A 13,388-nucleotide genomic window follows, 5' to 3' on the forward strand; every position below is an offset into this window, starting at 1 on the left:
GAAAAAAAAAGGAGTCCCAGAGATTCCTTCAAATTCTTGAAAAAAAAAACACAAGAAGTCCTAGAGGCTTTTTAACATTCTTGAAAAAAAACACAAGGAGTCCCGGAGATTTCATCATATTCATGGACTATGGACTATGGCTAGACTTCGCCTATTATTATTTAATAAACTCCTATTATTATTATTATTATTATTATTCTTGGAAAAAAAAGAAGAGTCCCAGAGATTCCTTCAAATTCTTGAAAAAAAAAACACAAGAAGACCTAGATGCTTTTTCACATTCTTGAAAAAAACACAAGGAGACCCGGACATTTCATCAATTCTTGAAAAAAAAAAACAAGGGGCCACAAAGATTCCTTCAAAATCTTGAAAAAAAAAACACAAGGGCTCCTAGAGGCATTTTCACATTCTTGAAAAAAAAAGCACAAGGAAACCCGAAGATTCTTTCATATTTCTGAAAAAAAAAGACAAGGAGTCCCGGAGATTCTTTCACATTCTTGAAGTAAAAGACACAAAGAGTCCTAGAGGTTCTTTCATATTCTTGAGAAAAAAAAAACACAAGGAGTCCCGGAGATTTCATCATATTCTTGAAAAAAAAACAAGGAGTCCCAGAGATTCCTTCAAATTCTTGAAAAAAAAACACAATAAGTCCTAGAGGCTTTTTAACATTCTTGAAAAAAAACACAAGGAGTCCCGGAGATTTCATCATATTCTTGAAAAAAAAAGAGGAGTCCCAGAGATTCCTTCAAATTCTTGAAAAAAAAAACACAAGAAGACCTAGCTGCTTTTTCACATTCTTGAAAAAAACACAAGGAGACCCGGACATTTCATCATACTCTTGAAAAAAAAAACAAGGGGCCCCAAAGATTCCTTCAAAATCTTGAAAAAAAAAACACAAGGGGTCCTAGAGGCATTTTCACATTCTTGAAAAAAAAAGCACAAGGAAACCCGAAGATTCTTTCATATTTCTGAAAAAAAAGACAAGGAGTCCCGGAGATTCTTTCACATTCTTGAAGTAAAAGACACAAAGAGTCCTAGAGGTTCTTTCATATTCTTGAGAAAAAAAAAACACAAGGAGTCCCGGAGATTTCATCATATTCTTGAAAAAAAAAACAAGGAGTCCCAGAGATTCCTTCAAATTCTTGAAAAAAAAAACACAAGAAGACCTAGCTGCTTTTTCACATTCTTGAAAAAAACACAAGGAGACCCGGACATTTCATCATATTCTTGAAAAAAAAAACAAGGCCCCAAAGATTCCTTCAAAATCTTGAAAAAAAAACACAAGGGTTCCTAGAGGCATTTTCACATTCTTGAAAAAAAAAAGCACAAGGAAACCCGAAGATTCTTTCATATTTCTGAAAAAAAAAGACAAGGAGTCCCGGAGATTCTTTCACATTCCTGAAATAAAAGACACAAAGAGTCCTAGAGGTTCTTTCATATTCTTGAGAAAAAAAAAGACACAAGGAGTCCCGGAGATTTCATCATATTCTTGAAAAAAAAACAAGGAGTCCCAGAGATTCCTTCAAATTCTTGAAAAAAAAACACAAGAAGTCCTAGAGGCTTTTTAACATTCTTGAAAAAAACACAAGGAGACCCGGAGATTTCATCATATTCTTGAAAAAAAAGAGGAGTCCCAGAGATTCCTTCAAATTCTTGAAAAAAAAAACACAAGGAGTCCCGGAGATTTCATCATATTCATGGACTATGGACTATGGCTAGACTTCGCCTATTATTATTTAATAAAGTCCTATTATTATTATTATTATTCTTGAAAAAAAAACAAGGAGTCCCAGAGATTCCTTCAAAATCTTGAAAAAAAAACACAAGGAGTCCTAAAGGCTTTTTCACATTCTTGAATAAAAAAACACGATACCCGAAGATTTCATCATATTCTTGAAAAAAAAAACAAGGGGCCCCAAAGATTCCTTCAAAATCTTGAAAAAAAAAACACAAGGGGTGCTAGAGGCATTTTCACATTCTTGAAAAAAAAAGCACAAGGAAACCCGAAGATTCTTTCATATTTTTGAAAAAAAAAGACAAGGAGTCCCGGAGATTCTTTCACATTCTTGAAGTAAAAGACACAAAGAGTCCTAGAGGTTCTTTCATATTCTTGAGAAAAAAAAAACACAAGGAGACCCGAAGATTCTTTCATATTTCTGAAAAAAAAAGACAAGGAGTCCCGGAGATTTTTTCACATTCTTGAAGTAAAAGACACAAAGAGTCCTAGAGGTTCTTTCATATTCTTGAGAAAAAAAAAGACATAAGGAGTCCCGGAGATTTCATCATATTCTTGAAAAAAAAACAAGGAGTCCCAGAGATTCCTTCAAATTCTTGAAAAAAAAACACAAGAAGTCCTAGAGGCTTTTTAACATTCTTGAAAAAAAACACAAGGAGTCCCGGAGATTTCATCATATTCTTGAAAAAAAAAGAGGAGTCCCAGAGATTCCTTCAAATTCTTGAAAAAAAAAAACACAAGAAGACCTAGCTGCTTTTCCACATTCTTGAAAAAAACACAAGGAGACCCGGACATTTCATCATATTCTTGAAAAAAAAAAAAAAACAAGGGCCCCAAAGATTCCTTCAAAATCTTGAAAAAAAACACACAAGGGGTCCTAGAGGCATTTTTACATTCTTGAAAAAAAAAAGCACAAGGAAACCCGAAGATTCTTTCATATTTCTGAAAAAAAAAGACAAGGAGTCCCGGAGATTCTTTCACATTCTTAAAGTAAAAGACACAAAGAGTCCTAGAGGTTCTTTCATATTCTTGAGAAAAAAAAAGACACAAGGAGTCCCGGAGATTTCATCATATTCTTGAAAAAAAAAACAAGGAGTCCCAGAGATTCCTTCAAATTCTTGAAAAAAAACACAAGAAGTCCTAGAGGCTTTTTAACATTCTTGAAAAAAAAACACAAGGACTCCCGGAGATTTCATCATATTCATGGAATAGCCTATGGCTAGACTTCGCCTATTATTATTTAATAAAGTCCTATTATTATTATTATTATTATTCTTGAAAAAAAAAAACAAGGAGTCCCGGAGATTCTTTCACATTCTTGAAATAAAAGACACAAAGAGTCCTAGAGGTTCTTTCATATTCTTGAGAAAAAAAAGACACAAGGAGTCCCGGAGATTTCATCATATTCTTGAAAAAAAAACAAGGAGTCCCAGAGATTCCTTCAAATTCTTGAAAAAAAAAAACACAAGAAGTCCTAGAGGCTTTTTAACATTCTTGAAAAAAAAACACAAGGAGTCCCGGAGATTTCATCAAATTCTTGAAAAAAAAAGGGGAGTCCCAGAGATTCCTTCAAATTCTTGAAAAAAAAAAAACACCAGAAGTCCTAGCTGCTTTTTCACATTCTTGAAAAAAAAACACAAGGAGACCCGGACATTTCATCATATTCTTGAAAAAAAAAAAAACAAGGGGCCCCAAAGATTCCTTCAAAATCTTGAAAAAAAAACACAAGGGGTCCTAGAAGCATTTTCACATTCTTGAAAAAAAAAAGCACAAGGAAACCCGAAGATTCTTTCATATTTCTGAAAAAAAAAGGCAAGGAGTCCCGGAGATGCTTTCACATTCTTGAAGTAAAATACACAAAGAGTCCTAGAGGTTCTTTCATATTCTTGAAAAGACACAAGGAGTCCCGGAGATTTCATCATATTCTTGAAAAAAAAACAAGGAGTCCCACAGATTCCTTCAAATTCTTGAAAAAAAAAAACACAAGAAGTCCTAGCTGATTTTTCACATTCTTGAAAAAAACACAAGAAGACCCGGAGATTTCAGCATATTTTTGAAAAAAAAACTAGCGGTCCCAGAGATTCCTTCAAAATTTTGAAAAAAAAAACACAAGAGGTCCTTTAGAGGCTTTTTCACATTCTTGAAAAAAAAAGCACAAGGAGACCCGAAGATTCTTTCATATTTCTGAAAAAAAAAAAGACAAGGAGTCCCGGAAATTCTTTCACATTCTTGAAGTAAAAGACACAAAGAGATTCCACCTCCAACCCTTCCAACATGTCGGATTTTGGGAGTCAGGAGAATTTGTACGATTCTCTGATGGAACATTGCTGTGAGAGGTACGACCGTGACGTACTACGGCGGACGGGTGGTAAAGAAGCAATCGGGACAGCCGGTACTAACTAAAGCGATCATGGAAGAAATCAAAAACAACGAAATGAAAAGTGTGGAGTGCAATTGTAAGAAGAACGAAAAAGACGGCTAGCAAGGGGTGAAATTCAAGTCGATCAAGTCTGTATATTAAGCTTCAAATAAAATTTAAAAAAGTACCCAGTTTCCGGTTTTCACCAGAGACAACAACTTGGAACGACTCCACGTCCCTGCGAAAACCTTGTTTACCAAAAAACCCTAGACAAAATAACGAAACACATAAAAATCCAGATAGAACCGGCGATTCTCAGAATCCACGTAAAATTGTAGACCAGAAACAAAATGTTTACAAAATAAAAAGAAAGAAACATTGAACGCTTAATCCCACGTGATTCGCACCGACATGCCAAAATAAGTCTGACTTGCCGAAGAAAAATAACATTTGGCAGTGCGTCAGCATTGCTCATCCACGCAAGAATAGATAACGTCGATCTTATTTTAATCCTTAAATTTTCACGTTTATCAAATTCAGCAACCTCACGCCGCATTAGGCAACCAACAAATCATCGCAGACTCGGTCAAATTTATCACTAATAAGTATTTTCAGGTTTCTCAGTTCTATTTTTACAAAATCGCCTCCGTCCACTCAGAATTCCTACTAACCTCGATTCCTCCAACTCCATCCATTACGTTTTAAGAAGGGTCGTTAATTCAATTTGACGTACGACTCGAGGAAGTCATTACTTAATCGACCCCTATTCATTTATGAAATATAAAGCAGAAGGGCACAACGTGCTAGGTGTACAGACAAGTGGAAAACTCGCCCGAGTGGTACCTAATTAACGGACTAATTCGAAATTCGACCCAACTGACTAAGTCACTAAGTCTGCCGTTTCCAAGCGTTTCGGCCGCCCGAAACTTACTTTTTATCGTCCATACAGCTCGCAGCGATGTGGGTTTGTCAGATTTTCATTACAGCTCGAGTTTCCACTCGAAAATATTATTATCAAGCCGAGACATATTTCTGGAAAAGTCGCAAGTCCGCTCGGATAAAGTTTTATTTCCCTCGTAACAAATGGCGTTTTTGTTGGCTACAGCTCTGCACTAAATACGATTTTAGCATCACGCTATATTTTCTTCGACTTCTAATTATCCAACCTAGGACTCTCGATTGTCTCCCGAAGTTTTAATAACCACGCTAGTCGAAAATCCCGACGGACGCTCCCTAATTATGACGCCGCAAAGTTCACCATATCGACTGGGAGGCCTGACACAACAAACTTCCTCCCGAAGAAGAAAATTTAATCACGATCCATCCGACTACGTCGCTACATCCGAGGCGAATTTTATCCGAGGATAAAGGAGCGACGAGGGCACGAGGACGGTTGTATTTCTTCCCCTTTATGTCGAGAGATAGTTGCAGGAATTCTCCACATTAGCAGGAGCGCTGGGGCGAAGGTCGCAGGATGGGTCCGAAATTGGAGAGCGAGGGCGTGTTTAAGGTGTCCGATGAATTGTGCGACTTCTCGGAAGAAATTAGAGCGGGCGGGATGTTCGCGGGGGCGGCATTTTTCCGGTTATGGCCTGCGTGCGAGGTGGGGTGATAAGGAGTTCCGGGTTGATGGTGATTGTTATGGTTTTAATAACGGAAGGCGATTAGCGGGATTAAATTAATATTGATATTGGCTCGGTGCAAGGATTGGGTTTGGGTGCAGGATTCTTTCGGGAGTAAGATGTGGGTCGGAGTGAATTTATGCCGTGACGTGGAGAATGTTTCGTATTTCGGGGCGGGTTTTTACGGGATTGCTGCTGGTTGCGCTACGACGAAAATAGGAAAATCTCGATGGGGTTGGAAACGAAAAACGATGGTCTTGCAGATGTGTCTATTATTAACATGGATGATTTCGTACCCACTTGTTTTTTGATTCTTTGCTTCCTAGTGTTAAAATTAAGACGTCATCGATTTTTTAAAGTTGCTTTTAAAAATCAACGATAACAATGAAAATATGATTTCCGATTTCTATTTGTCTGTTGCTGACCGAACCGATTCATTAAAAATTTAAGATCTACAGTAAAACACGAAAGAAAATTTGTTTATTGATCCACTCAAAAACCTGATGCCATCATCTCACTCTAAAAGCACAGCATAACATGTCTTTTTATCTACCAGTTTAACGTTAAATAAAATATATATATTTACACAGAACTTCCCTTGCTCCTGTAGACAGACAATACAACAATAAATTTGATTCTGAAAATGATCAACACATTCTTTATAAAAAAAAAGACAAAAAAGACCCAGGAGAGCATCATTCAAATTCTGTAAAAAAAAGAACTAAAAGATCTCGAAGTCTATTTCACTTTCTAAAAAAATTTATTTATATCAAAAGCACCCAAAAATGTTTCACTTTGTTGAAAAAGAGATATCAGAGTCCTCCGAGAATATTTTCACATAAATACTTCGGAGATTCCTCACATCTTTCACACTAAAAAAAAGACACCAGACCCCGGCGAGATTCTTTTACATTCTTGAAAAAAAAAGACACAAGGAGTTGTGAAGATTCTTTCAAATTCTTGAAAAAAAAAAGACACAAGGAGACCCGAGGATTTCATCATATTCTTGAAAAAAAAAGACAAGGAGCCCCACAGATTCCTTCAAATTCTTGAAAAAAAAAACACAAGGAGTCCTAGAGGCTTTTTCACATTCTTGAAAAAAAAGGCACAAGGAGACCTGAAGATTCTCATATTTCTGAAAAAAAAGACAAGGAGTCCCGGACATTCTTTCATATAGTTGGAAAAAAAAGACAAGGAGTCCCGGAGATTCTTTCACATTCTTGAAGTAAAAGACATAAGGAGCCCTAGAAGTTCTTTCACATTCTTGAGAAAAAAAAGACATAAGGAGTCCCGGAGATTTCAAAAAAACAAGGAGTCCAAGAGATTTCATCAAATTCTTGAAAAAAAAAACACAAGGATTCCTAGAGGCTTTTTCACAATCTCGAAAAAAGGCATCAGGAGATCCGAAGATTCTTTCATATTTCTGAAAAAAAAAAGACAAGGAGTTCCGGAGAGTTCATCATATTCTTGCAAAAAAAAAAACAAGGAGTCCCAGAGATTCCTTCAAATTCTTGAAAAAAAAAACACAAGAAGTCCTAGACTTTTTCACATTCTTGAAAAAAAAAGCACAAGGAGACCCGAAGATTCTTTCATATTTCTAAAAAAAAGACAAGGTCCGGACATTCTTTCATATGGTTGAAAAAAAGACAAGCAATCCCGGAGATTCTTTCACATTCAGTTTTGAAAAAAAAGACACAAGGGTTCCTAGAGGTTCTTTCATATTCTTGAAAAAAAAAGCATTAGGAGACCCGAAGATTCATTCATATTTATGAAAAAAAAAGTCAAGGAGTCCCGGAGATTCTTTCACATTCTTGAAGTAAAAGACACAAAGAGTCCTAGAGGTCTTTCATATTCTTGAGAAAAAAAAAGACAAAGAGTCCCGGAGATTTCATCATATTCTGGAAAAAAAAACAAAAAGACCCAGAGATTCCTTCAAATTCTTGAAAAAAAAAAACACAAGGATTCCTAGAGGCTTTTTCACAATCTCGAAAAAAGGCATCAGGAGACCCGAAGATTCTTTCATATTTCTGAAAAAAAAAGACAAGAAGTTCCGGAGATTCTTTCACATTCTTGAAGTAAAAGACACAAAGAGTCCTAGAGGTCTTTCATATTCTTGAGAAAAAAAAAAAAACAAGGAGTCCTGGAGATTTCGTCATATTCTTGAAAAAAAAAAACAAGGGGCCCCAGAGATTCCTTCAAATTCTTGAAAAAAAAAAACAAGGAGTTCTAGAGGCATTTTCACATTCTTGAAAAAAAAGCACGAGGAGACCCGAAGATTCTTTCATATTTCTAAAAAAAAGACAAGGTCCGGACATTCTTTCATATGGTTGAAAAAAAGACAAGGAATCCCGGAGATTCTTTCACATTCAGTTTTGAAAAAAAAGACACAAGGGGTCCTAGAGGTTCTTTCATATTCTTGAAAAAAAAGCATTAGGAGACCCGGAGATTCATTCATATTTCTGAAAAAAAAAGTCAAGGAGTCCCGGAGATTCTTTCACATTCTTGAAGTAAAAGACACAAAGAGTCCTAGAGGTCTTTCATATTCTTGAGAAAAAAAAAGACAAAGAGTCCCGGAGATTTCATCATATTCTGGAAAAAAAAAACAAAAAGACCCAGAGATTCCTTCAAATTCTTGAAAAAAAAAACACAAGAAGTCCTAGAGGCTTTTTCACATTCTTGAAAAAAAAAGCACAAGGAGACCCGAAGATTCTTTCATATTTCTAAAAAAAAGACAAGGTCCGGACATTCTTTCATATGGTTGAAAAAAAGACAAGGAATCCCGGAGATTCTTTCACATTCAGTTTTGAAAAAAAAAAGACACAAGGAGTCCTAGAGGTTCTTTCACATTCTTGAAAAAAAAAGCATTAGGAGACCCGAAGATTCATTCATATTTCTGAAAAAAAAAGTCAAGGAGTCCCGGAGATTCTTTCACATTCTTGAAGTAAAAGACACAAAGAGTCCTAGAGGTCTTTCATATTCTTGAGAAAAAAAAGACAAAGAGTCCCGGAGATTTCATCATATTCTTGAAAAAAAAAAAAAAACAAAAAGACCCAGAGATTCCTTCAAATTCTTGAAAAAAAAAACACAAGAAGTCCTAGAAGCTTTTTCACATTCTTGAAAAAAAAAGCATAAGGAGACCCGAGGATTCTTTCATATTTCTGAAAAAAAAAAAGACAAGGAGTCCCGGAGATTCTTTCACATTGTTGAAGTAAAAGGCACAAGGAGTCCTAGAGGTTCTTTCACATTCTTGAAAAAAAAAAACATAAGGAGAACCGAAGATTCTTTCATATTTATGAAAAAAAAGACAAGGAATCCCGGAGATTCTTTCACATTCTTGAAGTAAATGACACAAAGAGTCCTAGAGGTCTTTCATATTCTTGAGAAAAAAAAGACAAAGAGTCCCGGAGATTTCATCATATTCTTGAAAAAAAAAAAAACAAGGAGTCCCAGAGATTCCTTCAAATTCTTGAAAAAAAAACACAAGAAGTCCTAGAGACTTTTTCACATTTTTGAAAAAAAAAGCACAAGGAGACCCGAAGATTCTTTCATATTTCTAAAAAAAGACAAAATCCGGACATTCTTTCATATGGTTGAAAAAAAGACAAGGAATCCGGAGATTCTTTCACATTCTTTTTTGAAAAAAAAAAAAGACTCAAGGAGTCCTAGAGGTTCTTTCACATTCTTGAAAAAAAAAAACATTAGGAGACCCGAAGATTGATTCATATTTCTGAAAAAAAAAGTCAAGAACTCCCGGAGATTCTTTCACATTCTTGAAGTAAAAGACAAAGAGTCCTAGAGGTCTTTCATATTCTTGAGAAAAAAAAAGACAAAGAGTCCCGGAGATTTCATCATATTCTTGAAAAAAAAACACAAGAAGTTCTAGAGGCTTTTTCACATTCTTGAAAAAAAAGCATAAGGAGACCCGAGGATTCTTTCATATTTCTGAAAAAAAAAAGACAAGGAGTCCCGGAGATTCTTTCACATTGCTGAAGTAAAAGGCACAAGGAGTCCTAGAGGTTCTTTCACATTCTTGAAAAAAAAGCATAAGGAGACCCGAAGATTCTTTCATATTTCTGAAAAAAAGACAAGCAGTCCCGGAGATTCTTTCACATTCTTGAAGTAAAAGACACAAGGAGTCCTAGAGGTCTTTCATATTCTTGAGAAAAAAAAAGACAAGGAGTTCCGGAGATTTCATCATATTCTTGAAAAAAAAAAACAAGGGGTCCCAGAGATTCCTTCAAAATCTTGAAAAAAATACAAGGAGTCCTAGAGGCATTTTCACATTCTTGAAAAAAAAAAAGCACAAGGATACCCGGAGATTCTTTCATATTTCTGAAAAACAAAACAAGGAGTCCCGGAGATTCTTTCACATTCTTGAACTAAAAGACACAAGGAGTCCTAGAGGTTCTTCCACATTCTTGAATAAAAAAGCATAAGGAGACCCGAAGATTCTTGCATATTTCTGAAAAAAAAAGACAAGGAGTCCCGGAGATTTCATCATATTCTTGAAAAAAAAACAAGGAGTCCCAGAGATTCCTTCAAATTCTTGAAAAAAAAAAAACAGAAGTAGTCCTAGAGGCTTTTTCACATTCTTGAAAAAAAAAGCACAAGAAGACCCGAAGATTCTTTCATATTTCTGAAAAAAAGACAAGGTCCGGGCATTCTTTCATATGGTTGAAAAAAAGACAAGGAATCCTGGAGATTCTTTCACATTCTTTTTTGAAAAAAAAAGACAAGGACTCCTAGAGGTTCTTTCACATTCTTGAAAAAAAAAAGCACAAGGAGATCCAAAGATTCTTTCATATTTCTGAAAAAAACATAAGGAGTCCCGGAGATTCTATCACATTCTTGAAGTAAAAGACACAAAGAGTCCTAGAGGTCTTTCATATTCTTGAGAAAAAAAAAGACAAAGAGTCCCTGAGATTTCATCATATTCTTGAAAAAAAAAACAAGGAGTTCCAGAGATTCCTCCAAATTCTTGAAAAAAAAACACAAGGAGACTTGGAGATTTCATCATATTCTTGAAAAAAAAAAAAGAAGAAGTCCCAGAGATTCCTTCAAAATCTGGAAAAAAAACACGCAAGGAGTCGTAGAGGTATTTTCACATTCTTAAAAAAAAAAACAAGGAGTCCCGGAGATTCTTCTCTCTCTCTTATACTACATAAAAATAAATATAAAAAAAACTAATCAAGTCAAGATGAACAAAAATTAATTTACTCAAACAAATAGTTTATCTTATATTATATATAACGCAAAACCTTTCCATGAACTTTGATTAAACAAAATTTGTTTATTTTTGGCACGCCCTAGCACAAATTGAGTGATTACGAGTAATATTTCACCTACAACAATTAGAAATGATTATATCACAATTACGAAATTTTTTCGATAGTTATCGCGTTTTAGATGTCCTTGATTTCCAAAAATACTAGAAATACGCAATTCTCCGATACAAGTGCTACTTGAATAACTGACGTATAGGTGTGGCATTTGATAAGTTTATCCACGTGAAGCAGGTCGTAAGTGTTTTCACTGAACATATTTAAAAAAAGATAATAAAAACAAATTCTCTGAACACCAAGGCAAATAAAAATTGAAAAAAAGTGACAGGTGTACAGATTGTGATGACTCAACATATACTTCTCATAATATTTCCACTCTAACTACGTGTGTTAAAAGTGGAAGCTTTTCGGAACAATAAAAACGTTGAAATTTTCACATTGCAACCACTTTTATTTTAAAAATTACGCAATAAAAGCCGGACGCGAAAATGATTTATAACTCCAAAGCATGAAAATGTAAACACCACTAAATCACGTTCACAGCTAAGATTTTAATATTTCGAACCGATTTTATGATCTGGCAACTTCAAAATCGTTCCAATAAAATAACTAAAAATTGTCGTACATTAATACACCTGAAATGAAATTTATTATCAATTGTATCGCAACAATATGCACTTAAACAGGACATTTGCAAGTTTTATTACATAATTTCCGTTTATTCTCGTATTTTAGTACACGGATTTATACACCGACAACACAAGTTTCGTTACCCTACCGAAACAAAGAAAAAAACCCCCGAACGAAATAAAAACATGCAAGTTACAGTTCCGCCTCCTCTCAATCCAATCCCGGACCTGCATTGTCCCGTTTTCAACCCGCTTCGATTTATTGCTCGCCTTTTGTCAAAACTTCCGTCGCTTCAATCCGATTAAGCTTTACACGAATCTAATAATTCCGACGAACTTCGCAGGAATTCCCCCGTACAACTAAAAATAGACGACCGAGCTCATAATTGCGCCCTAGGAACCCGCACGATTAGCAGGAATGTTTGCCCCGAATTCAAACACAAAAAAAAATTCCACCCCGAAATTTAATAATGTCAGCTGCACGATGACATTCAGCTCGGTTTTGTAACGACGTTTGCATAGACTCGGCCGCAATTTCGTGTGTGTATTCTCGTGGATTAAATTCGAAACTTGTACAGGAAGCGACGATTTGAAGGGCGTGCTTGAGCCGGAATAATGTCAAGTTCAAAGTTCGAGTGTTGCGGCGGATTGTCCTTTCCAAGGAACTATTGTCAGATGCAGGAGACGAGTTTCTCACGATTCCGGGGGTTAAATTTCAGAACAAACCCCCTCATTATACATGCAACTTTTTATCCAAATCTCCCCGATCCCGGATTAAGCGACTTGGTAGAAATTGCGTTCGCACGTTCGTAAACATCAATGAAATATATATGACAGGTGAGGTCCCGGATCAACCGTGGAATCGACGCCAAATTTTAATTACGCAGGAATTTGTATTATCGTCTGCAGCAAATATTTCATAAAACATCCCTTCAGGACTACGCAAACACGCTTTCTGCTGTAATATTCAAGAGAAACATCACCGTTAATTTGCGCCTGAGTGAGGTTATTTCGTGCCAAACGCCGGCGCATTAAAAATAATAAAAGCACGCTTTTTGGGAAATGAACTCTTGCGTGATGGAAGGTTTGGGGCAATCGGGGCGGATTAGGGGATGAATAATTGCTGGGACGACTTCGGAATAAGAAGTTGGCTGGTCGACATGTGGACATGTCTGGACAGAAAAGTGAGATTGAGCGACCGGTGTTCGTTTTTATTATATAACAAAAGTGTGGACGGAATAACGAGGCGAGATTTACAAGTTTCGATGACGGAATTATTTAATTAAAAAAAAAAAAAATCGTGAAAGCCGGGTTTATTTATAGCACGAAAAGAAATCATTGTGATGTATTTGTTTAACTTGTGTGTATAAACAAGGCTCTATTAATAGTATTGTTATCGTTCAATGGCGATGTTTACTAGAAAAGATCTTCTATTTTATTTGTTTAGTGTTTTACGTTGAGTTAAAATCTTGAACTAACTTCGTGAGATACGTCTCTGTTTGACGTTTGTCGACCACCAGGCTTCAATTCAGTTATAACTAAATAAGATAATGAAATATTTTCACTCATTGATTATCACGAAACGATTTTACGACGCTTCTGAAGCCTTTTAAAACATTGCGTTGTTACGTTCAAACGATAAATCGTTGACACTTGACCTATAATTTTTTACTGAAGATAAGACACCGCAAGTTCCACGATTCATTTTAAAATAATTTTGAACAATCATTTCAACAACACCTAGAAAACTCTCAAATAAAC

General features: G+C 35.6%; 1 protein-coding gene across 2 annotated transcripts in view; it reads right to left on the reverse strand.

The window, feature by feature from the left end:
* The window catches only part of LOC135136964 (calcium uniporter protein, mitochondrial), a 133,304-nt gene that overhangs the window by 89,948 nt on the left and 29,968 nt on the right, over positions 1–13,388 (reverse strand). The gene's annotated exons all lie outside the window — the stretch shown is intronic.

This window comes from Zophobas morio, unplaced genomic scaffold (assembly GCF_036711695.1).
Source record: "Zophobas morio isolate AGI-343-1 ecotype UQ-CSIRO unplaced genomic scaffold, CSIRO_AGI_Zmor_V1 ptg000028l, whole genome shotgun sequence".
NCBI classification, from domain to species: domain Eukaryota; kingdom Metazoa; phylum Arthropoda; class Insecta; order Coleoptera; family Tenebrionidae; genus Zophobas; species Zophobas morio.